Here is a 25,703-nt window from a genome sequence, read left to right on the forward strand (position 1 = left end):
TCGAATGTAATAAGAGGTGACTAACGAAATTAGGTAGACAGGCTTGCTGACTAGACTGATGCGGGGAATCGTAATTCTGTGCCTTAGACTGATACTCAATCACTGGATTTTTGGTACAGACTCGATTACTTACACCAACAAACAACCCCCCCCACCCCCACCCCAAATGGTTTATGTGGCCGGCCATTGTGGAAGTTGTTTTTATCTTCTCGCTATGCGTGTCCCCAGCTGTGATATTGGTGGAATATTGCTAAAAGTGACCTAGAACCATACACTCACTCACTCTTCTGAGTTGTGTGCGTCTTCAGTACCGTTTACGAGTTTGTGAAAAATTAGAAATAACACACATACGAAAAAACGGGACGTCAAGAGTTTAAGTGTTCATTAGTCGCGTAGCGAGCAGTATGTACGCACTAAAGGTCCCATTTGGCAACATGACTAGTTGTTTGGTATGTAGTTACTACAATTTTGTCGCCCAGCATAGATCATGGCGCTGACAGTCGTAATTATTAGATTGAAGAAGGCTGGTTTTCACATCTTTCATGTAACTCTCAACCAGACATTGGTATGATAAGTGGACTGGGAAATAACATTATTAACGCAGGTACACATGAAGAGTACTGTTAGAGGCATAATGTACGTACTGGAGAACACTGCTATGCACGGTCATCTCGAGGTAGGCAGATGGGACATATTTGTGGACACAAGGTTTCGGTAAACCTGATAAACTCGAATCCATTTATGGGATCTTAAGTGCAGACTAATACCATGTACATAAGGAAGTAAAAGGTTTTAACTTTTCTTATCCAATGTTATATTATTTATCGTCCGTTTTCAATACTCTAACTATTTTCTTTGATGCCAGACGTCTATTATGCTGAAAGTTTGCATGGTTCTTATCGTTAATGGCGTTCTTAAGTATACGTTCACAGAGTGTTTGTGAAATGAGATACTCAGTAGCAGGGATGTTCAATTAGGCCTTGTCTGATTATCTGAATATCTCGATCGTTGTCTAAATTCTGTGCTTTGACCTTTGAGCTCCCACCAGACGCCAACACCCCCAGCCCCACGCCACCCTAACCCACAACCCCTACTTCCAAATCCCCCAATGACACCACCAATGTTATTTAATTAATGCCATTCATGCAGGCAGATAGTGTAGATATAGAGATTTTAAATGCCAAACTGTTCTTTTACCTATCTCTAATTGTATTTTTGAATCTATTCTATACATATGGAAATTAATTAAGCAACACCAAATTCAAAGACACATAAAAACTTAACAAAGTTTAACGAAGTAATTTTGATGATTGATTATTCAATTTTGATGTATTGACATACAGCATGAGCTTTTCATGGGTTGATATGACGCGCGTGAAGCTTGCACAGCGCACGTGCATTGCTTTAACCTCAACTTTCGAAAAATGCACTTTTTCCCTGGGGTGTTTACAAGCGCAGGTTGTCGATTGCATTCGGTTTTTCATTCATTTCAATGTCATGGCACGTAGGAAATTATCAGAGGCCACTCGTTGGCAAATAATCGGCATGAGGAATGCTGGTATGTCTCTAAGACAAATCGGGACTCAAATCGGACGACATCATTCCATAATTTCAAAACTTTTGAAAAAATACCGGGCCACTAATGAAGTTAAAGACCTGCCTAGACCAGGAAGACCCAGGAAGACCACAGTCCGGGAGGACAGAGCTTTACTGAGACTTGTACGGCGCAGGTCCTTCGACTCGAGCTCTCGGTTGAGACAGGAGTGGCTTCCAGGGAGACCCATCTCGAACAGGACTGTTCGGAATCGTCTGAAAGCTGCAGGATACCGGGCAAGGAGGCCAATCAAGCGACCCAGACTGTCTCCAGCCCATAAGGCAGCCCGACTGGCCTGGTGTAATGACCGTTTGCACTGGAACATTGCCTCTTGGAGGAAGGTCCATTTCTCAGATGAGAGCCGGTTCTTGCTGCACATGGTGGACGGTCGTACTCGGGTCTGGAGGCAGAGGAACACAGCAATGGCTCCACGGAACATCCAGGAGACTGTGGCCTTTGGGGGAGGTTCCGTTATGGTATGGGGGTGCATTTCCATGAACTGCAAGTTGGATATCATTACCATCCGTGGCAACCTTAACGGTGTTCGTTACCAACAGGAGGTTCTTGACAGGGCTGTGGTACCTCATTTTGAGAACCATCCTCTGGCAACGAGACCCATATTTATGGACGACAATGCTAGACCTCACAGGGCGCATGCTGTAAATGATTTTTTGCGGCAAAATGCAATTGACAGAATTCCATGGCCTGCCATGAGCCCTGACCTCAACCCCATTGAACATTTGTGGGACTTTATTGGCCGTCGTGTGAGGCAGAGAGACCCACCAGTCCATAATCTCAACGAATTGACGGCTGCCCTGCATGAGGAGTGGAACAGGATCCCCCAGAATCAGATCCGGAGACTCATCCAAGGAATGAGGAGGCGTCTGGAATCGGTGGTGCGTGCGCAGGGAGGACACACTAGATATTGATGAAAGTCGGTGTGCAGACTCTCAGATGACTGTTCTTTCTTTCCATGTGACATTTGTGTTAATACACCTGACAACAACGTCTGTGGATGAATAGTAAATTGTGTCCATTTTTTCATGAATTTAAGACAGTTTTAAGAATTTGGATTTCGTTGCAATAAAGCAAAGTCTTGATACTTTTTCCCTTTAAGTTGTTTGTCAGAGATCGTCTGTTGAATAAAAAAGTGTCAAACTATATCAACCCGGCATATTTTGATTGTCAGAACACTTCAAAGTTGCTCCAATAGAAAAAATTGGGGTGTTGCTTGATTAATTTCCAGGTGTATATATGGGTTTTTTCAACGTAATATGATCCGAGGAGCCATTATGTTGAATGTTTACATTAATCTTTAGTCGACCGTATTTTTCAACCTGTGGTCCATAGTTTCTTTTCAGTATTAATGTTTTGAGGTGCCATTTTGTATGCTGTTTACATTAGATGTTGGTTGATGCCAGAACCGAGACACAGAGCCCCGATCTACCGTTAGCACTTCATATGGTTACATCACTGAATCACGATTTTAAAAAATATCCATATGTAAACACTGCTACATCTAACACCTGTACGTAAAACAGTGTATAATCCAAACTCCCCAGGAATCAAGATATCAGAGTTATACTTCTCAGCCCTTAGAAAACACATCTCTGCCCGAGCCAATTAATTAAATCTACACGAGCGGGCTATCCAAGGCTCTCAACAACAGTGGGTGAGCGGAGGAGAACTGGAGATTTGATTAAATTTTCCAATTCCACAGCGCTGGTATCTGTGGCGTTGCCAGCCCGGGGCTTCTTGTGGCAATTAGGTATCGCAGACCACGAGCCGGTCGAGAGATGTCTTCCACCACTTTACAACCTGTGTCCCCTCTTTCAGAAATGGACGGCCCCAGTAAGAGCGGCGATCAATACCGGTGATGGCAGCATGAGGGTGGCAGGTTTGTTGGCTTGGGGAAGGTTAACACGCCATTGGAAGGATTGAATACCGACGGATAGAGACAGTAGGGATCCAATACACCGGCTACGCTTTGCTACTGTCATTGTCTACAAACCTGGTAAGTACCGTTAAACATATTTCACAGATTTGTCCATTTAACAACCATTGAAGTGCGAGCCTCCCACCTTACAAACGTTTCTTGCGAGAGTGCACTGCCTGTCTTCGGGAACTATTTTTGGTTGGAACCACTGTAAATTTTGTTGTTAATCCTGTAAATATTCCAGTTTGAGTATATTATGAGTGAAACTTGTTGCATGGGTTCGCAGTTTCCGCATACCAGCCCCACAAGGTGTCTGTTACGGCACATTTGATATTGCCGTGTCTGTCATTTGTCAATAATATTGGAATAAATAATGTATATATTTGATTCAGCATAGACGCGCGCTGGTTCCTTTGTGGGGGAGGGGATACAGTCTTATACGCCAGGAACAGCTATGTTTTTGTATGTACGCCAAGGTTGATATATTACTCTTCTCACTGTGATGCCTGTCTTCTTTACCTCGATCCATGATAAGTGTGAGAGTTCAGCGTAGTAGAATCGGCCAGATTTGCATATAGATAGAAAACCAACATAATCTGAACGTTTTACCATATGTCGAGTAATTATATAGGAATATTTAATCTACCGAAGAGTAATAAAACATATTGTCATATCAATACGACCCCAAGCGTGGGTTTGTTTATTTTGCCAGTCAGGGTTATGAATTGTTTTTCTTGATATAGTTGTCATGTTGTTTTCTTAAATATTGCTCCAAGCAAGCGTTACTAGTTGTATCTCTGATCATTCAGCATGGACGTGAATTCGAAGGAAATTGTCAATATTAACGTACAGTGTAACCTACACATTATATTGTGATATGAAATATGTACACTGGATACACGATACCAAACGCCCGAAGAATAACTAATAGAATACGCATTCATGTGGAAAGAACTGGATACAGTTCGAGAAAGTGCACACTCTAACACCCGTTTTCACTATTCATTTAGTAAACTTTCAGAAGACACACACACACACACACACACACACACACACACACACACACACACACACACACACACGCGGGTGAATACAACACGACTCTTTTAACATGACATTTTACCATGCAACTGGACTGGATGTAAATATAGGAGACATATACCGGGGATTGGGTGGGAATGGCGGATCAGGGGAAGGGGTGGTTGGTTGGTTTCGATGTACCGAACATGTTTATTCCGCTTCAATTACTGATTGTGGAGGTCCGGTCTCACTAGGCGACGTTACGGCTCAGTCATCCATTTATATGTCCTTGCGTACATGCAGGTGTAGATCACACAGCTGAAACTCACAATACAAGGCGGCTGGCGTGAAATACTAACACAACAGAAGCCGGGTTCCTCGAGGCAGCATCACCTAGTAACGCCTTTAGTCATGGCAGTTTATGAATATGTAGTTTTCCTCATGTCTCCAGACATATCGTATTCACTAATGGGATCGTCCATATTTACAGTTACGTTAAAGAAGGAACATAAAAGTGAAACACATTTTTCGTCAACAATGTGAATGAAATATTGATATTTGACAGCTTTAGGACGCATATGTGAAACTAAATATTCCGACTTTTTAATCAGTATTGGCTTGGTTGTGTAATCTGACACGCTCAAATATCGATGAAAATATGGGTCAGGTGTCGATCGCAAGTCTGCTGATAAAAATGAATTGTACATCATAAGAATCACAATTCTGTGTACACCGCCATCCATCGATATAAAGCTTATGAAATTATACACATCACGGCGATGGGTTTTGTCGGGTTACCAGTCAGCTACACATATATAATTTTGGCCATAAAATGTCATGTTTTCGCATTTGCGAACTGGTCTTTCAGCGTCACGCCGTGAAACTTTCAACGCCATATATCAGATCATTTTCTGCATCAGCTCGTTTGGTTCTGATTTCTTCATAAGGTCATTTCATATCAGAGCTGGAAATGTACACCCCATTCTGACTTCGGTATGCCAGTAATATGATTTTAGTATCAATCATCACTGCCTCCCTCATTATAGCGCATGTTAACCCGTGCTATGTTTCTATAATCAGGGAATATCAAGTAGGAGTACCTTACACGATTTCCTCGTTGTACATACCACTCATTCGCTATTACACATCATGTGAACGTGAATATCCTTTGTTCTTCCCCCGTTATAACGCTTTTTAATCAATACCTCTTGGAACAGTATCCAATTAGCGAACTGTTTGCGACACTCAGCTCCCATAGATTACCATGATAAACACTAGGAATAATTGCGGTGCTGCTAGCTGTTTACCAATGCACTCTACTATAATTTCATCAATGATCGCTCGCTATAGTGGCTATCAAATTATCCTAAACAGATATCATTCAATATCCAAGCTTCGTCTTATCCTGTCATACACAAATCGATAGGCAAATCTGTCTACCATTTCTGATGCTGGAAATGTATTTGGGGTTTATTTTAAGCTGTTTGCTTTTCGACATTCTCTCTTTGGCATTCATTATTGTCAAAGCGGAATTCTCTCTCTGTATCACAGCAGCTGGGCTGCACTCCATCTTGAATTGACACCAACATTGGATAACCCATTGATAACGCACTAATCCCTTAATTAATTTAGTATTGATCAGTTCCAAAGATTCAACACACCGTTTTGTTACAGTTATTACGTAATACGTCAGCCACCTGGCAGCGGTCACGTGCCCTGCACCACCTACTGGTAAGGATTGGAGACGCACAGTGTAGATAAGGGCCATCGAATGTTTTACACTTTATCCCAGTGCATAACTGTATGCTACTAGTACTACAACTACTTCTTGATCTCAACATAAAAACAATATGTATGCAGCATATGTTATATTTGGGATTACACTTTCTCAGTGAAGCACCGATTCTAGTACTGTTATTGAGTCCCATCCAGGATTCGAGCCCCCACCCTCAGAGTCAGGCATGTAATCGAAAAAACACACAAAATGAGCCGCATAACAGGCTCAACCACCGCGGCTTCCACTACGCTCAAAGGCCAAACGCAAGTGTATTGAATAAAGAAGGACTTTGTTCAACCTTGACACTGTCCAACCAGCAGAAGGTGGGTACCCGATTGGATAAGTCGTGTGACTATTAACCTTGCAGCGCTTCGCAAGCAGCTTGGGTTATCTCGGTTAATAACAACCAGATAGTAGCGCTTCGAGAGTGTCCCTCTTTGTTGAGAAATACATCTCGTTACAAATGCCATTGATATATTAATTAGTAAGGTTCACTGTTACGGATGTAATAAAATTTTCAGCGGGCGAAAAAGGGTCGTTTTCACCCCTCAAATTCCACCCCCACCCATTTCCACCCACACACCCCAACCTCCCCACCCCCGTCCTGTTCATCAACATAAAAACGTTAAAAAAAACGTTCACTGCAACACAAAGCAGTTTCTCCTTTTCATCATAGATTCTCAAACGTGCTACACTGACGTGTGCATGCGTCCTGCACGTGTTGGTGGGCAGTGAGACAGAACCTGTAAGGATCACAAGCTAATGCTGTATCTAACATGATCAGTACTACGCTCCTTGCTTTCTCACAGAAATATATGAGTCTTATTTTGTCCGAAATCAGTACCACTGAAATTCCGCCATTACAACTGTCGGGTGAAAGGTAGACTTGCGCAAGTCTCTAATGTAATAATTTATAGTTTAAATGAAAATTTACAGAAAAAGATTTTAAAATACTGGCATAAGTAAATTTCGATAACGGATTGTCGTCCTTAATGCCCGCGTATCTAGACCCTGCTGTATGAAAATAGAATGAATATGCATCCAGGGGTTTGGTATTCAGTGCAGACTTGGAGCGAGACTAAGAGTGAATATGCTCGTTTTATGACCTGGGTAAATGGCGAAGTAGGGGTACCAGAAAGTATTTTCACAGTGTACCCGTTTTGAGATTCGAACTCGGGATGAGAGAATACTTTTTAACAGTTGCTAATGATACAAAGAGGTACCCTGTGATTTTAGCACGTGGTGTTCGGAACACTCAAGAACGCATTATATTTCTCTAACGGAACAGCACCAAGCAATAAACCTTCGCCTCCCGGGAGACGTGTTTACGCAGAGAGTATTAACCCAACAGTTTTCACCCAGACATCGACGAAGGATTACAGCAAATGAATAGCGACAGATTGCATCAAATCAAGGCTTCATGGTTAAGCCACAAAGCCTAAGTCGAAAGGTGGCGATATTTGGTTATCATTAGATTTATTTCCCGCAACCCTGGTCTGGTCGTGTCTGCCTGGCAAAGCCTTTGTTATGGTTCAACCAGTCAGGACACGGACTAAGCCGGTTTGCACTGCGGAAGTACACATGCCCAATGTGCGTGATTGGTCATCCGATATAGTCCTAGCCACCGGAAATACGCGTCACATGGCCAAATAGATCATCCCGCAGTGAATGGCTGCAAGAGAGGCGATTTGTTGACTGTATTGGAACTGAAAATGCTATTTAGGGAACACGTATAAATGTCGGTTCAAATAGATGTAACCACGAAGATACAATTTCATCTAAACCGAAGTACATAACATAATCTCATCGGTATGGACAGAAGAAACACCGTGCATATCTGAAGATTACAAATCTGTTGTCACGAAACCATTTTAAATCAAGAAATACATTGATGTAATGAACTGCTAAGCACTAACTAGACATTAAAGTTAAAGACGGTCAATATACATGAGCGAAGACTGCCAACACGGCTCACAATTAACTCCTTTGCTTCAGAATCGTGTACAACAAACACTTATTCAATGTCCCTTTTTCGTATAAAATATGAATCTTTTAAACGATTTTAATCTTCCAACACAATCTGTTAAATAAAATCGGCTCCAGTACGATTGGGTAAAACCATGTTACAGCAACATATCTGATATCTGCCGTATTTTTCAAATTAGTATAAAATTTGTGTGAATGAACTACCTCGACATGGTGCAAATTGACTCAAGATCGTATTCTGCCGGACCCCACGCGTGCCCTCTGATAGGCCGACAATCTCGGAGTCTTTATCTGGTCATCTCCGGCACTTCAAAGAAGTCGTGTTACGTCACCCAGTACTATGAGATATGTGTGACCCCTTCACGATAACTACACACAGGCGGGGAGATGATGGCAGAAATGCGCGATTCGGGCATAAATCACCTTTCTGGCAGCCCAGATAGTGAAAAACCGACTGGGAATGGTTTTGTGTGATTAATACATCAAAATGTTGCTTAGTGTTCGTCTGGGATGATTAAACTACAATGAGAAATGCTTCGCAAAGACCGAACGTACATTTTGACAACGCTAGGCTATTATCTGCCATGTAACTTAACTGCTTCTTGGCAGCTACATATATATCTACATTTTATGTTTTGATAATGATAAATGAAACAAATGATGGTATATATTCAGTGTCGTGCACATCTCTTGAGAAAAATGCTATTGAGGTAGGTCGTGATGATTTCTTGACTAATTATTATGATGGTGACGCCATTTGTCGGAATGAATGGTATGTTGGGGTAATGGCAGATACATAGATGCTTTAGTGTGGTTTACATGAAAGACGCCAGCCTCGTGATACCTAGCTTTTTGTGAAAACTACGGCGAGGCTTCACAGGCCCGGGGTAGTTGCATGAATATTTCTACATCGAGTACTATGACAGGAACGTCAGTGATGCACTATACTGAATATGACGTGTTGAACTGAGACATAATATCTCATAAACAATATACAGCATAAAACCTTCCGGACAGACAGACACATGGATGGATTGATGGCCGTTGCCCTTCCTGCAATGCTTAACTTATAAAAGAAACAAGTCTAGATTTCCTCAGGTTCGGAATTTCCCATCTCACCGGGCCCCTTTCCATCTTAAATGAGTTTATATGTTACTATTAAAATAATATATATTCAGAGATTAAGCGATAGTCTATGTTGCGTATCGCATGCTTAACCATCTTTGATGTAAGAGGCGACTAAGAGTATCGTTTGGTCCGTCTGGGTGAGGCATGTCATCAAATACCAATTCCGCAGATGAATACTCATGATATCGATCACTGGGTAGTGTAGCCCAGGCTAGGTAATTCACAGTCGTCATAGAGTTAAACTAGGGTTTAGTCATACATTCTCTTTCCACATTTTCAAGTATATTCCTACCATATCTATGTATCTCCACGTTGTGCTTGCTCCGTGTCTAAACACCAAACCCGATAAGTATCTGCAGATGACATTAGTCTAAATAGTCTTTTAATTGCGTTTCGTGTGTGACGTGCGCATGCCCAGTGACAGAACGCTTATCTTCACCAGGGGCGGTAACCTACCAGTCTCCCGAATCCAGCGACTGCCACCAAACTGTGAACTGTATAATGGCAGAATTGTAGTTCGCTTCCCTGCTGACGTCATAGGGGGATACATGTGTTTATTCTGACATACATCATTTGGTCTATGTCGAGTTCTGCCCCGTGCCATACAACCCCGCTGTTTTTTACCATTTCCACTAAATCTGCCTGTTGAGAGTAACTGCACTTTAATCTAAACGCAGCAAGTAGACGTTGAACGCCGATAAGACTTCCTTTTCAATGTTTCCGTTTATCCACCTTTCCCTCCCTTCGGCTATTTTTAAAGTCATTTTGAGCTAAAATCGTGTTGCTAATTGTCCATATATTTGTTCCATGAGAAAATAAAACACGAATAATGATGCTGCAATAAAGTAGCATGACATTATTAAATGAATGTACTCTTGCATAATAGTATACATAAATACATTCATCTTAGTTTTAGAAACTAAACTAACGTTCAAAAGAAAGTATACTACTTGTTTGATGGCGGCTAAACATTACACCAGAAATGGTTGTTAGATGGTGATATATGTGTAGTGGACATCTCTTTACAATCTCTTAACATAACATACAACATATCAAACACTTGGACATAGTTTGATACACATATGGGGGACGTCTTTATCTTGACCTTACAATTTTATTCAAAACATGGCTCATGAAAGTAGCATCTTGGCCAAAGCATTCGCCTTATGTTCTGGTTTCGATTCCCCATATTTTATTGCTGGATTGTTGCTACATCGATATAATACCACCGTCGTTCTTACTGATACCTAAAAGGCAACATTCCCTATCTTGCTATCCACTGTTGGTATCATTGGTATTATATATAACATATCTGTCTCGACATTCTCGTCTCACTATTCATACCTACATTTTTGTGGAGGTTCTGTTGCTAAATGATATATAGTCAGATGCGTTCTCTATTTCGAAATCTATCCAAACTGATTTGGTATTTCTTCACTTGATAAACATTGCTTTCACAGGCCAATACAAAACACTCATTCACACTTTGTTTTTTCTTCGGTGTCCGTTCTTAAGGCTGTCTTGTTACCTTTTGAAAATGTGTGCAAGAAGGTTTATATGTCTGTGTATTTAGTGAGTTATAAAGAACATTCTTTGCAATCATATACACACATGCATTTGACAATATTCCAAATCTAAACGATAAGCCACATGTGCTTGTACGTACAGAGATACACGAGCAATTTGATATCAACGATAAATGCACAGTCTGCTCAGTTTGAAAAGGTCGGATCATCTGTTCGAGGTTAATTTGTATTAAGACTCCCCACTGAAAGTCACGCCAAGAAATTTGCACGTGTCGTAGACCTTGTTCAATTACTGTGATAATTACAAAGATCCGTCATTGATTTGGTTCTCACAGCCAGTTAATCAGTTACGTATTTGCGTTAATGGGTCTTAACACAGTAACGTCCCCCACTGGCGGTACTGGATTGGGATGTACGTATGTTGTAAGCTGTAACGTAACGATATTACTGTGGGTATTTCGCCCAGACGGAGTGGAACTGCGGATACACTTACAATGAATGGTATTCTCTGGAACATGAGGGCGATGGGGTAGCCTAGTGGTTATAGCGTTTGCTCGTCACGCAGAAAAGACCCGGGTTCGATTCCCCACACGCGTACAACGCGTGAAGCCTATTTTTGGTGTCACCCGCCATGATGTGGCTGGAATGTTGCTAACAGCGGCATAAACCTAAACTCACTCAGTGAAATATGGGTGACAGGTAGAAAAGACGACCATATTTTTTATGGACTCAAACAGGGTGTAAGAAACTTGATATCAAGTCTTTTGTGTTTTTAACTGAACAGTTTTTAGATAGTCTGACATACCACCCCGAAACAAATGGACCCGGGAAAGCCTGGAATATCTGTAGGTTACCACCGTTTCTGGAAATGACGTCTCCTTTTCATTGCATTTCATTGTTGTAATTTATTGATCCTTTTTTTCGCTTTTTTTATGTGTTCTATGGAATCCTATATTTAATGGTTACTTGACCTTTTGAGAGACCCTGACATTGATTGAGTGTGTATACTTATGCTTTTAGCCATACTCGAGCAACATCACAGCCTTGGACTTGGAAGCCATGTGCAGAACCGAATTCGGATATTAGGCATACTAGCATACCCCACCGCCCCATATTTCTGCTCATGGGGTGCAGGTTACAAGTCATCTGACACATGGCAATACGATGAACAGAGCTGCGGCCCATGAACGTTGGTTCTAATCCCAGTAAATTTAGATTTACTTTGGACTCTCCTTTCCCATTAATACCGACAAATGTGCTCTTATGGAAGCACTGTTAATAATGGCGTTTAACTCCACACTCATGCACATCCGAGACGATGCGGGTTATAATTGATTTTCAGTAACCCAAGGTTCTCGTAAGAGGCAACTGACGGGATCGGGTGATCAGACTCTCAGACATGGTGGACACATGTCATTGTATCCCTGTTGCATGGACCGATGCTCATGCGGTTGATCAGTGGATTGTCTGGTCCAGACTCGATTATTTCCAGACCGCCGACAAATAGCTGGAATGAGTGCGCCATAAAGGTGAACTCACTCACTCTCCAAACTCACACACACGCGTGCGTATATAGGCAGTGGCGTTCACACTACCCCGCGTGCACGCCCACTGAAGGTCAATCACATGTTGATAGATGTGTATAGATGCATTTGATACTGTGTCATAGGAGTACCAAACTTATCCATTCGTTCAAGCAAACAAGGTTAGTGTTATTTTTATTTCATTTCAGTTAGATATTAAGTGAGTTTTCTGAGAACAACAGCTCAGTAAGTCTTTGTTTTTCCTCCAACATGACACAAAGCAACACACAGTGCAGTCAGGCCCACAGAGACCTATCGGCACCGTTAGCCTAGCACGTGTAGAAGGTGAAGTAACGCGAGAGTAACACAGGTAGGATAAGAATGTAGGGGCGCGTCAAACAGGGGTTAAAAGATAAGAAAATGAGAGATTTAATTGTTAAGGGAGGTAGTACAGCCAGGAGGCAGATAGTACAGTGATTAACAGACCATACCACCCTCATGCTGCCAACACCAGACCTTCTCCCAGCCTTCTTCCTCCTTGACCTTCAGCGTATCATTATCCCAAGCGGGGAGATAACCTCTTATACATTTGACGTTACTGTGTTTCAGATGCAATGAAGGGGGCTGATATGAAAATCAAGTAATACTATTTTATGATACATAAAATTCGGTGGGTTGTTTGTTGAAATACGCAAGGTCAACGTTTAATAGCACTATAAGGAACGTTTTAAGCCACTTTAGGCGTTGTATCAGCCTCACCACAGCAAACACTAGATATGGATTTTTTTCGTACGATTTTTGATTTTCTAAAAAAAACCCTTGCTTTTATGGGATTATCTTGGTTTGACCTTTACGTTTATGCCCAAGTAAGCGAAAACCGTATAGTAAAGTACATATATATGGTTACCGGAGAATGAATATTCAATAATTAACATAAGGTAAACACTACGAAATCAGGGTTACTGGATTGAATCTCGTCTCTCTCTCCCTCCCTCCCTCTCTCTCTCTCTCTCTCTCTCTCTCTCTCTCTCACACACACACACACATACACACATACTCATCACAAAAAGTTCAGCAACACAAATTTTCAGTGTCATTACATTCTTAATTATTGAAACTGCAAAATCATAGAATGATGCAATACAAATGTGAAACGTGTACACATAATGCAATATTAGACTTAAAAGTCATCAAAAGCACGTACTCGTGAAACAGTCGTGCAGAATGTGCAGCAGTGATGGAGCAAAATGTTAACATCAAACTTCAAGTCAGTCTGGACAGTGACGCATATGACACAATGAGCATGAATACAAGCTTCTACACGTCTTCACACTGACCAAATGAGCGTGGAATGTTCTGCCATTAGCTCTGCAGCGCCTGCTCAGGTTTATCCACAGTCTTGGGGTGAACACGGAGACCGTACCCACGACTCCCAATGTGCCAAGCATGTTCTCTGGGATTGAAATCACATGACCTTGCACAGGCCAGTCCATATGTGTGATGTTGTCGATCTAAACAACATCATAAGCAACTCTTTCACGGGCATTGTCATCCATGGATAGGCATTATCGTTCACAAAAGTGAAGTTTAGGACCCGCTTGTTGTATCAGAGAAATGATTATTGGTATCCGATCAGACTGCATGTGTAAAATCTGCAGCACATTCATACCACGCATGTAGCATGTTGCCACTGAGGGGTTGTTGTGTTTGGGTGATGTTATCAATGTTATCAGATAAATCAAATTGATAGTCACGAAGGTTATGCCTCCTTTGAATATTTGACACGGGTTTGATTCCCCACATGGGTACAACGTGTGAAGTCCATTTCTGGTATCCCCCAGTCTTGATGCTGCTGGAATATTGCTAAAAGTGGCATAAAACCTTACACACTCACTCGCCCTATTAGAGATGCAAATGAACTCGTCGGCTTGAGGAACACATAGATTTATAAATTCACCTTTTACATTTTGTTTAATCTTTTCCGTCAACCACTTGGTGGGTTTTGTACGGAAAGATAGATTTTGTTGTGCGATTTGGATACTTGTACTCTGATGTTCTAGGATTAGGAATTTCAAGCGATGGTTTGATGAAAATTATCTTAATATTGTTTTCATGCCATAGACGATGACATTTGGAGAAAGTGTTTCAGTTAGAATTGCTCGATAATTTAAATTTGTTTAGCATAATAAAAGCCTAATTGTTATTCAGTGAGCCTTTATTGGTAGCGTTTGGAAATAATGTAACCTCATTCGGGGCTGATAAACAATAACACATACATTCAGTATAGAATAAATATACAGAAACGGATGTGGAGCGATATTTGACAAGTGATAAGTAGGTAATTGGCGTTTTGAGAGATTGGTGTGATGATAACGCCGTTTACTGACGATGTATTTGTATATTCCTTCCCAAACGTAACACGATACAGCAGTGCATATAAATACGCTCATTACCTTGATATGGACATGTCTCCCAAATGTCAAAGATTGTCCAGTTCGGTTCTGTGAAGTAACAGTTATCTCCCCTTAGATATCTTGTTGGGTAGGGACCCCGTTAATGTTTTAACTTGCGTAAGAAAGGCTTTTGCAAGATTGTGGAATTTTTCATGTTATGACCTGGCGATTACTTTGATACAACATGCACCGTGTATCTTCAAATTCATGACTTTTTCTCTTCAAGTGGCATCAGTTTAAGAGAACCAGTCTGTAGAAAAACACAGGAGGACCTTAATTCTGTGATTAACCTTAACATCCGGGTCTTGACACAGGCAGACTATACTAAGTGATAACAGGCACAGAGAGCAAGCATAGGAGGAGGAAATTAGCTTTGCATGTCCCCAGCGCTGTAGGATTGTGGCGAGATAAGATAGGCGATGATAGGACTCGGTATAGATGTGTGTGGAGCTCTTTATCAAGAAGGGATATGGCTAGGGTGGTTTCAATCACAGAAATTACTACCACTCCACTGAAAGAAAAGAGTGGTATACTCGCAAGTAGAACTGAGATCCGGGTCCACAGTCCAAATCTTGTTTAAAGACGAGAAACTGATCCATGTCATATGGATGCATGTTGGAGGCTCAGCTTTTAAAAACTGTCAGACTTTACTGGTAGTTAAAACATAAAACTCCGAATCATTCTTAAGAACATTCTTAAGGAAGATGATGATTGTGCAGCTGTGTTTACCAGGATTGTTCAAGTGCACGTTCAGGAATATCGCGGACAATTTAGTACCCTAGTTCGCCGAGTCCTGTCCAAACCCTTGCTTATGCTCTTGTCATTGTAGATTTTGTAGTTTTTCAACACAAGTTAATGGATGGGCTTAACGGTAAACTGTATTGTGCAGAAAGGACTCTTGTGACTGTTTATGTCACGTGTTACGTATTATCTTCCAGCCTTTGGGTATCCTTCGATGACTTCCTTTATAACTACAGGTTCGTACTGAATTGTACACAGAAGGTCGAAGAGGAAGGTTTATTGTATGCACATATTCACGGACCAGAGTACAAAGTCTCCTCGAACTATTCTAAGATCATACTAAAACATGTTTTTGGACGTTTGCGTATAAGGGATTCGTAGCTTCAAGCGACTGCCATTCGCAGTAGCTGAACATTGTTTTCTGTCATTGCGTGTATGCCGCATGTATATTACCGTGTGTAGGTCTGTGTCTAGGGCATCACTGACGCATAGACAGATCTCCATTTTAATGGAACTTCATTCATTAAGTCATGCAACAGCTGGACACAATAACCATTCTGTCGTTGTTCTTGATCTTACTTCAACAACAACCGGAATCAATAGACAAGCCATACATGTAACAACTGCGGTGTACAATCAGGGAATATGAGCACTACCTGATTGTGCATGGAAATATGTTTTCTCTATTTTGCGATGCATGCTCCGTTCTGAGTGAATGTTGTTTGAAGGCACAAACAACATCAATGTGCCTTATCAGTCAAGCGCCTTAACCAGTAGTTTATAGTATGACCGATTACCGATGTCATTAAACGACCAGAAAGGTCATTCGATGGTAACAGACTTTGTTATAGGTAATGTTATATTTGGAAATCAGCCACCTTTTTCGTTGATCTGTAGAAGTTCAGTTTGTGAGTTTTGTTTTCAGTAATCGTCCAGCGATATCACTGCAAGAAACACCAGAAACTAGCCTGGAAATTGAACCCAGGGCATCGGCGTGACCACCAAAAACTACCCCATCGTTAATATGGTTTCGTGTTTTCACCTGATATTTGTTTGCACGAACACAGTTCACAAATATTAAGTCAGTGAAATTGATAGTGACATATTTTATGTGTTGTACTTAAAAAGGTTTCCTTACTAAATGTAAAAGCAGTTCCCTTTTAAATGGACAATGATAAATTCAGGTTACGCTCATACTGACAGCATCAGGGAGTATGCAAAGTTTGCCCTGGCCGCCTACTATAACTGAAGAAGGACCATGTATTACACCCTGTCATCTAGACTGAGTGTCATCGTGTCCAACGCTGTTCCACAATGCGCCCATTGTCGTCCATTCAGCCAACGACTGGATTGCCTGGTCCAAATTCGATATATCCCATGCTGCTCTAGTATTGCAGGAACATAATTGAGTGGCATGTAAAACAACACAATACTTACTCGCTTCAACGAACGCTCTCCTGTTGCACCCAGGAATATAATGTAAACAGGTTGTAACCATCATGGCCATGTTTTACAATTGTTCAATGTTCTGGAAATAGTATCCAGCTGATCACGTTCAAGCATCTCCATGTTGGTTTTACTGGTATTTTAACCTCCTACAATTAAGCCTAAATCAGATAAGGCCCGAAATAACCTATCTCTCTCTCGGGGTTCCCCCGTTGATCTTCTCTATAACTAATCAGCGCCGCCATGCTCGTACAGAGACCTTGGTGGATCCTTTCAATGAAGGTGTGCATCAAAAGATCTCATTAGCTCGTGTTTTAATCTCGAGCACCATTCCCCTGTGTTTTCCCGCGTTTTCTCAGATCAACTGCTGTGTTGAAGTATATCCAGCGACACCAAGTGGCGGGAATCTACCAGACGTCTTTCAACGGAAGTCGTCTGCTCGGCGAAATATCACGTCTGCCAAGGCGTGCCAGACGGTGGCAGAATGCCTACTTGTTGCAAGTTGGATTTCATCCCCGCAGTTTCGTATTTTCTTGTACATAAACAAGCTGTTGCTTTATAATAATTCCTGCTTGAAAAAGAACCCATTAAGTGTTCCGCTAACAGAACGGTTTAGTAACTAGCCCCTTTGGATGTGTTTTCTGCATTCTCTATTATTACCCAGCATTTAGGAAGATTAAATGTTTACGTTCCGCAAACCCCCCACGGTTTGCACAGTTTCGTATATGGCCTCCACTGAACCAAACCGGGAAACAACATAAAGAATCTGTAAACTATGAGTTGTTTTTTAAGCCCATGTTGTGATTCTATTGACTGACATTCGCCACTAGTTGTTCATATTACAGTTTTACAAAAGAGATCCATATGCATAAACTATAATTCTCAGTTACTTCCATCATGTCTTTTACAACACGGTATGTTAACTCCAAACCACAGGTCCCGTACAAAAGTTGATCGTTACATGTGCAGCATCACAGCAGGCAGCATTAGTAAATAGACAGGGGAAGGGGTGTGTGGGTGTCAGATCAGGGACCTCTGTCGTTATTGGATAGCGTCTATCATTGGGTACTTTGGCCCACTGGTGCTGTAGAATAACAAACATCACTGACTACGAGTAATATGTTTTTCTGCTGAACCCCTGTTTTGAGACACTTTATGGAGTTAACCTCTGATTCGATAGACCAACAGGGAGCTACTGATTGAGTACTGGGAATCTATTCGGCCTCTGAAAGCCTCGGGGGAATAAGCATGTTGACCTGAATCCCGTCCACGAATAAGATACTAACAGATATATGGATATGGGATAACAAGGTCTAGTTTCCTTGATTGTGTGTAAAAAGGGTGGAAAGGGAATTTTATTAAAAAATACAATTTAGTTGTTTTAAAGAAATATTTTCACAAATTGGGTGTTGGGACACGTGTAATTTCTATGATGGAATTGGTGCGGTTCTGAGCCATGCACTGATACAAACACACCATCTGGGAAGCAGTATTTACATATGATGACGCTAAGGAATATGACTATCGATTTATTGCCTGTCCTCTCTTCAGCATGCTGGTGAGATTACGGTATGTTGTCAAGGAAATTGCAATATGTATGACTAACAATGACATCGCCGAATTGAATATATACAGCCCTATTAACAGGCCACCAGCTGGGTGTCTACTCACCACTGGACGCTTTACAGCTACATCAACAAAGGAAATACAGCATATATTACAACTATTTCTGAATCTATACTTTCACATTTGGCATTCAAACGATATACCTATACGCAATGGTATTTTGTTGGATAGAGATTTCAAGTCAGAGTCAAGTCTCGGCTCCCTTACGTGGGCAACGAGATTTCGTTCCCTCCAGCAGTCAGTATGGCTGTGGTTGGTGTATATATTCACGAAGGGATGTATATACTCGCAGAAATCACTCAGTTATGAGCATCCTGGCTGTGCTAGTCACCGCAAGCCTGTTATGAGGTTAATTGATAGGATCATCTTAACATGAATTATAACGGCATTTTAGGAAGGATTTGCTCTAATTCTCCACTCGCGGTGTGCAATGTGCATTCAAATCTACATCGAGTACAGCGGATTATGTTTATTATGTGTGAGATCATATTAACACAAGGCTAAGTGTTGTGGCATTTGTCTGTAAACCCTAGTATATTTGACTTTGTACGGTATAGGAAGGGTCATTTATTGATTTTGTTTGAATTGTATTTCTGTATTGCATATGTTGTTTGAAAAGACTATTTTGTTTAGCAATATTATTGCATTGACCTTGTCTAGACTTAAAGGTCACATGCAACGTAAAACACAACTTTGCAGATTCTGGTACCTTTCGGTGTGCACTTACCGAAACAAATCATAAAAAATGCCAATTCAACCTATAAAGTTGAAAAAAACGCGATGAAAAAAAGCCCGCGAAATCGGAGTTCAAACGGTTCACTAAATTCCCCCCAGCGCTGGGGGGAAAACTGGTTTCAACAGCTGCGCTGCGCTGCGTCCATAACGCATACGCAGTGAATAGGTTCGCGGAGCTTGAAACAATATGCATGCCCAGCGTCTGAGGTCGTGAGCAGTAGTCTAGTCTTGGTTGTGTACACAAACAAGTAAATAATCTACTTGTTACGTAAAAAAATTGTTGATTGTAGTAAGCAGTCTCTGTCACAGAGAAAGCTCAGTGTCTGGTTTATTCACACCTGCCTGTCTGCTAAAGACAACATGCAATACACAGCTTCAATCACTGACCACGTGCAATTTGAACTTAACACCTATCAGACTATACGACATAAAGAAAATATGTTGATTCATGACTCGTGCACCCGAGTCCCGTGTCTGCCACATTATGTAATTAGGCACGTGTGATACATATGACATGTTTTATGTCTGTGGGTTGCAAACATACTACATTCATTTTTTTTTTCGGATGACTGGATCTGACGGAAATTGGTGCAAAGCCTTGTCACTTTCAAGTCCTGCTTTGTACTTGGACGAATGACAGATTCCAGCCACCCAGTAGTTTACCATCTTTACTGACATGATTCTTGATTGGATCGAGCGCAAATTCAGAGAACAGAGATTTTCCAAACCCAGCATCTCTATATACATTCTTCATGGATAACGACTTCATTTAGTGTACATGATTTTGTTTGACAACAGTATATGAATCCATATTGAAACGACGCATCAAGTACGCAAAAAGAAGTTGTTATCCATAAAGAATCTTACTTTCTTGTGACTGGCTATACTTCTAAAATGCCCATCAAACAGATCATCTTTCTGTACACACAATGAACCCTCGGCATATCAGCAAATGAAACAGCCAATCGGAAGCCGTCGTTACACTTGAGTGCACATCCACCCGCTATGACTGGGTTCGGTCTCCCGAGGGCTTCGTTTCGGGGGAAGTAAGCCCAAGTACAAAATATTGCACTTTTGAATCGCGATTGTACGCTTATAATTGTGTTTATTTGTTTTTTTTAAAGCAGCAATGTATATTATATGTCATGAATAAGTGATAAATGTGTTTTATTTATGTTTGATTTTTTGGTTGCATGTGACCTTTAAAGATAGGCAGCTGATAGATAATCCATCGATACCTTTGAAGTATTAGTGCATCTTTTGTTTCTAGATCACCGTGCACACCTCCAATAAAGGCAAAGAAAGAAAGAAAAAATTAAACATGAGTTTATTTATTTTCTTGTACGTCGACTGATAATACACGTCTGTAAAATACCTTCTCAGAATAGCATGGAACACTACAAAGAATCTGTCTGAATCTCATTTCCAGCACATGAGTCAACAAAATCATGAAATTTAAGTCCCTTTCAAAGGTTAAGGATGCTAGATGTTGGCAAACTGACTGCACTCGTAATCCTCCATAGTATGAAATAGAACTATGTCCCTTTGTGCCAGCGGGTTGTTCGCTTGTCCAAACGCACGGGTCGGTTCCCTCATCACCAAAAGCACGGGTCGATTCCCTCATCACCAAAAGCACGGGTCGGGTCAGTCATCACCAAAACCACGGGTCGGGTCCCTCATCACCAAAATCTATTAATATATGCTGTTGGTGTCGATGGTATTGGTGGGCCAGCTGTCCAAGGCAGTGAGGCGTTCTGTGCTGGTATTCGTCCCTAAATACTTCACCATGATTCATCTTTGTCGGATTCGAATCCATGCCAGTGGATGTCACCTAACAGGTTATTGTCAAAGATCTGTGCTCTTTGGGCTGTACTGGTACATATAGTATATACCGCGTTGACTAAAATACTGTTAAAAATACCACTCACTCACTGACTCATACATTGATACATCTGTTCACTAAGGGTGAGATTTAGATTCTACATTAATTCGTATTCTACTTCTGTACATAGCTCGGCACCACCAAACTGTTAATTGCTTGACATAATTATGACACAAGACAACTATTAACTATTGACAACTACTGTGATAAGTACTTAATGACAATTACTTATTCATCATGCAGTGTAGGTCATAGGTCCATTGTACGTTACAAAGAATAAGTACTAAGTACTTAATTCAGTGGGTGTTTCAATCCGTCTCTCTGTCGACATTTAGTAGCCCTTCCCAGGCTCCTGCTTTCTAGAATCTTCCTGGGATTTCTTCATATTGCCGTCGTACACAGTACTATGGATGTTTCATTCCACCTCTGACAATATTCGATATTTAGTAGTCTTTTCTAAGTTCCTAGTTTCCCTCTTCTTCCTGGGATTTCTGCATATTGCAGACGTCTGATTTACACAGTACTGTTTTCCTCCACGCCTGGAAGACGTGCCTAACAAAATCCGCTATTTGCACAATACACTTCATGCATTTGTACCATGGCGAATGAGCATTAGTGATATGTTAGGACAGTATTTTAACATTCAAACAAATTGTTTGTTGTTACCCAGGGTCTTGACAGATGTTCTTGTGCCGTCTTTGATCCATCATCTTGTATGTAGAACTCCTTGACCTATGTTCTTGTACCGGGGACTCACGAACCATATAGTCCTTCACCTCGGACAAAATGAACTCATGACCCTTCACCTTGTACCGTGTATCCATGACCCATCATCTTGAAGCATGAGCCCATTACACTTATGTAACGGCGGGGTAGCCTAATGGTTAAAGCGTCCGCACGTGGCAGTGAAGACCCGGGTTCGATTGGATGTACAATATTGGAAGCTCATTTCTGATGTTCCCCGCCGAGTTATTGCTGGAATATTGCTGAAAGCTATTTAAAACATTTTACCCATTTCCTTTACCATTGTACGATTCCGGCAAGTCAATAAGGATGTATTTAACAATTATTGTTACACTGTGGGGAAACCAGTTTTAGGCACTCAAGGTCTATGTTTTGTGTCACATATGTCGATGAGAATTCACAAAAGGTGTACCTCAGTGTTCCGTTGTACAAAGTGATCTTAGCACTAAGGTGACCGTAACTCCCGTAAGTTAACAAAGACGTATCGTTCAACGGAACCCCGAACTATTAGCAGGCACCTTGACAGTACATCTGCTGTCAACCCATGCCAATGATATTATATCATGATCCCAGCAGATTCAGTTCAGACGCATGGTTCAAGGTATATTCCCGTTACAAACAGCATGTACATGAATCTATATATTTACAGCTTTGAAACCATGCATTCTTTAAGCCAGTTTCATAATGCATACCAGATTTGTGTTGCTTTTTTTGCAGAAACATCTAGTATCTATCAATACTAGATTTAGTTGATGAACCTTTGAGGTGGTAATTAACCTGTGATAATTAAATCATGCCTTTCGAATCTGTTTTAACCGTCATATTGCACGTGCATATGCACTATCGACGCGGGAGGTATAGCTGATGCCCGAATGTTGCTGTGTAATATGAAATATTGATACATGTATTGCATTGGATAGCAGTAAGGATATTATTCCCATCTGGCGAAATGGGTGTGTTGAGATTTCAACTGAATTCAAGCACCAGTCCGTATATGTCCTTACTTCACTTTCATTGCTTATGATTATGAGGGGGAGAACAAAGTTAAAAATCATAATTTCTTTAAAGATCCACAACAGCCAGGTTGTTGCTTTTACATTTTACTTACCCTGAGCAGGCATAAGTAATTTAGTTCTGGCCTCGTTTTCATTTCATGCATGGCCTAAGGTTGCTTAAAAGTGTTACCGATAGCGACGTTCCTTTGCACACAATCAGTCGCTTGATTAGTTTCAGGTCTAGCTAATTAACAAGATGTGTAAGCAGTTTATTCCTGTGCCTATTTGTTGCATGAGTCACCGGTAGGGGGCGCTGATACCAAACCCCAAGTATTACCTGTAGTTTTAATTGACTGGTTCCTCTGAATGGTGGCACAGCCGCTTAGTGATTGTTATCTCTATGATGCTTCTAAAGGTCAAAACAAGCAATATTTGGAAAAATCGGTAAGTGATGAAGATTCGAAGAATGTGAATCTCTTGTGCTTATGTAGAGATCCCAAACAAATAATAACTGTAATTATGCTGTCTTTCCAAGCTGAAATAGTATATTTCCCTGTCGAAAAACGAAGATAATCCTAAAAACATATGTACATGTCGTTTATTTGTTATGATACAAAAGGTTATGACATGTGATATGACAGATGCGATCATTCATACTTGCATGCACCAACTATACACCAAGGAAATATGTCTTTGTGCATACGGGGGCAAATGTAGGTCACAACCAGTTATGCTAACAATACACATTTCGTTTCGCAAAAGTAGTCTCGTTTTAAAGCTGTATTTCGTCATCAACAGTGAACTCGAAAGGAAATTACTCTATAGTTTGCAGTTGCACTGGCCCTGCAGTAAGAAGAAGGTACGCCTGACGTCGCACTCAACGTAACCAAATTATGGAGAATATATCACTATCTGTTACTGATTTCGGGCGTTTTTTGCTTGTTCCTGATTTTATATTCTTTGTATAGTGCCACGGCCCCAGTTGGAAATCCATGTTAGCAGTTACATTTGTATTAAGTCAACTCGTGTGTGAAATTACCAGTACTTCAGATCGGCAATGTTGGAAAAATTAAATGCATTTTATCCGACAGAAGTGGTTGGTAAGACCCGAGACAAGTGAAGCATCAAAAACAAGATCACTCTGAAGCGTATTGGATACAAATAAGGCAGTTATAATGGGAACACGATAAGATATGTTTTCACGCAACCCCAAGGGGCGTGACCCACGTCTCCTTCTGATACACCGACTCTGACCATCACGTTTTCAACGGATTTCTAACGGCGTGCTATCTCGATATTGCTGGATGGTCAAAGTCAGCGAGTGCAATGTGTCCGAGTTGACTTGATTCAAATCCACTTGGTTGGTATTCTCTTTTAGTGCCTTTGCCCATCTAAAGGACCAGTTCACTTTCTGATCGTTGTCTTTGATCTTCAAGGTTTAAAGAGTCACTCACAGTAGAAAGTAGCCTTCATCGAGTCGGAACATAGTCCTGCACCACGCACTGAGGTCGATTAAAAATAGTTCACTTTTAACCCCCATTTCAATTGAATCCTTGTGTATCAGCTTAAACAGGTGTTACAGTAGCCATGCTAATTATGTCAATTTGAATAAGCCGCAAAGTCATTAAGAATTCCACAGCGCCCGTTGTGAGCTGAAATGGTATCACACATTCTATCCACTGTCGGCGGTTTAACTGCTTGTTGTTGATGATCATCGTTCAGTGAGAAAAGATCCGCCTAATAAATGGAACCCAAACTTAGAATGTCGTGTTCCACCCCTGGCTGTTAAAGTCATTTTATTGCATGCAATAAACATATTTCACCATCGCCCACCACAACATATCTGGAATATTTTGGATATTTCGTACTTTAAGGTAAACAGTTAAAGTAACCCTTCATAAAAATGCCAAGTTTGACAACACTAAGCATTTTAACGTATGATCACGTCATCCTCACAAACAACGGACAGATATACCCCAGGGTATGACACTGGTTGACCTTTCGTAATGTATGTTGCTTTTCGCCTGGCTTTAGAGTTTACTTGGAAGGTGGCTTATTTGTGCCAGGTTTATGTCAAATATGTCGGTTTGAATAGGTAATATGTGCACGAGCAAAACGTGAATATTAATATATCGAGACAGGAAGACGTGTTGAAGTTTTGAGAATGGGATAAGTATTAACCAGACGCCCATATAACCTGTAAAAGGTACGAGGACGGACTGACACCATCTTCGACTGTCAAGGGTATTTTATCTCTGTTCTCCACGTTAAACACCCTGGACCTGTCAGATGCTTTGTTTCGGCTGTAGCGTCACCAGCACAGTTTCTCTTAGCACTCATCAGTTATTTTCTTGCTCATAAATGTAATCATGTCTTTTCAACCGGTCTTGAATAAGCTTGGCTGGAGTCAAGGGTATTAATCAAACTGACGGGGGGAAAGCGTTCGAAAAGCTCCAGGGTGCCACAATTGTCTAAACTGACCTGATCAACAATCGTACCGAACTGTGCTTCAGACAAGGGTATCACATTCTTCACAAGACTTTCCAATTTCGATTCCTCGTCATTTTATAATCCTTCCAAATTACCATGAT

General features: G+C 41.1%; 1 protein-coding gene across 2 annotated transcripts in view; it reads left to right on the top strand.

The window, feature by feature from the left end:
• LOC137277821 (potassium voltage-gated channel protein Shaw-like) overlaps window positions 1–25,703 on the top strand; it is a 138,201-nt gene that overhangs the window by 33,377 nt on the left and 79,121 nt on the right. For both annotated transcript variants that reach the window (XM_067809776.1, XM_067809775.1), the window contains exon 2: window positions 3,431–3,608. The gene's annotated coding sequence lies outside the window, so the exon portion shown is untranslated. The remainder of the gene's footprint in view (window positions 1–3,430; window positions 3,609–25,703) is intronic.

This window comes from Haliotis asinina, chromosome 3 (genome assembly GCF_037392515.1).
Source record: "Haliotis asinina isolate JCU_RB_2024 chromosome 3, JCU_Hal_asi_v2, whole genome shotgun sequence".
In the NCBI taxonomy this organism is placed as follows: domain Eukaryota; kingdom Metazoa; phylum Mollusca; class Gastropoda; order Lepetellida; family Haliotidae; genus Haliotis; species Haliotis asinina.